We start from the raw sequence: 1,708 nt of genomic DNA, 5'->3' as shown, positions 1-1,708 counted from the left end.
CAAATATACCTTCCAAATTTTAACCCAGTGGAGACAATTTATATTCTAACTTGAATGATCAGATTTGCCTGTTGTGTAGACCACCGAATAAAGCATGCTGGGGGCCACTTCTGCTAAATGAAAGCTGGAGTGGAGGACTCACATGTTTACAGGACCAAACAACAAGGTCCTACTGAATAGCACAGGGAACTATATTCAATATCCTGTGGTAAACCATAGTAGAAAAGAATATGAAAAAGAACATATATACATATGTGTGTAGCTGAATCACTTTGCTGTATAGTAGATTTAGCATAACATTGTAAGTCAACTATACTTCAATAAAATAAGTTTTTAAAAATAGAGGTCATATGTGACTAACAAAAAATAAAATGCTTACAGGGCCAGGTGGGCAATATTGGTGGGTAAGGTGGGCCTGTGCAATAGGGGGTGGTGGGGACTGTGGCAAAATGGGAACGGAAAGCATTGTTGAGAAGGGGCAGCCGGGATTCAGCTCCAGGCACTTGAGATCGGGGGCCCCAAAACAGCAGATCTTCTAAGAGAGGCCAGACGCTGATTTTTAACAGCAGCCAAGACAGTGAAAACAAAACAGAAACACTAGGTGCATAAACCAAAACTTACCTGTGGGTCAGACCCAGTCCCTGCCCACTACCCCCTAGTGACCTGTTTTTTTTTTTTTAAATCACTATTTGGTGCTTGCTTCAGCAGCACATACACCAAACTGGAAAAAGACAGAGAAGATTAGCACGACCCCTGTGCAAGGATGACGTGCAAATTCATGAAACTTTCATATTTTGGGAAGGGGATATATGTAACATATAGCTGACTCACTTTGTTGTACAGAAGAAACAAACACAACATTGTAAAGCAATTAAATGCCAATAAAAAAAGAAAAAATAATAATATATACAAAAACTATTTAAACATTTTAAAAATCGCTTTTTGAAATTGTGATATATTCATACAATGGAACACTATACAGCAATGAGAATGAACAGACAGACTCCAGCTGTAAAAAATACAGATGAATCTCTCAAACACAAGCCAGATACAAATGAATATGCCCTGTATTTCATGTCTATGAAAGTTCAAGAGACCAAAATAACCTAGGGTGTTAAGGGTCAAGATCATGGTTACTCTGTAGAGAGGTGAGCTGTGAATGACTGGAAGAGACACAAGTAAGGCTTGTGGGGCTGGCCAGGGTCCCCGTCTTCATCTGGGTGCCAGGGACATGGTGGTGTTCTTTTTGTGAGTATTACTGAGCTGTATGCTTAGGCTTGGTGCATTTTTTAAAAATGTATGTTGTATACTTTAATTATATAAAAATTTTGAAACATACACAGACTTTTACCATTTGGAAATATTTCTATGGATGAGGCAGGATTGTGCTTGAATACAAAGGAAACCAAATGCTGGAATAATTGACTTCAGAGGCTGGGTTTCCCTGCAGAAAACCTCTGAGAGCTCTTTGTTGGGTATATAAAAAGAACACATTGTCAGGAATGCCCTGATTTGAAATTATGGCATTCAATAAAACAGCTCCATTTTTCTCAAGGATCATTTGTATATCAATAACTGCTGAGAATCCTGTCGATTTTCTTCATTTCTTTTACTCAGATTCTTGGGTGTTTGAAATTATAAAATAACTTTCTATCTCATTTACATATCAGGCTTCCATTGGAAAGGGGTTTCGTGGCTAAGAAAATAC

At 38.2% G+C, this 1,708-nt stretch overlaps 1 non-coding gene across 1 annotated transcript; it reads left to right on the top strand.

Annotated features, from left to right (window-relative positions):
• Nucleotides 1-692: 692 nt before the first annotated feature.
• On the top strand, nucleotides 693-798 carry LOC112578991. The gene has a single exon (XR_003103427.1). It is a non-coding gene; the product is annotated as a U6 spliceosomal RNA (small nuclear RNA).
• The last annotated feature ends 910 nt before the right edge of the window (nucleotides 799-1,708 follow it).

This window comes from Bubalus bubalis, chromosome 14 (assembly GCF_019923935.1).
Source record: "Bubalus bubalis isolate 160015118507 breed Murrah chromosome 14, NDDB_SH_1, whole genome shotgun sequence".
Lineage (NCBI taxonomy): Eukaryota > Metazoa > Chordata > Mammalia > Artiodactyla > Bovidae > Bubalus > Bubalus bubalis.
This window is presented reverse-complemented; position numbering and strand designations above follow the sequence as displayed.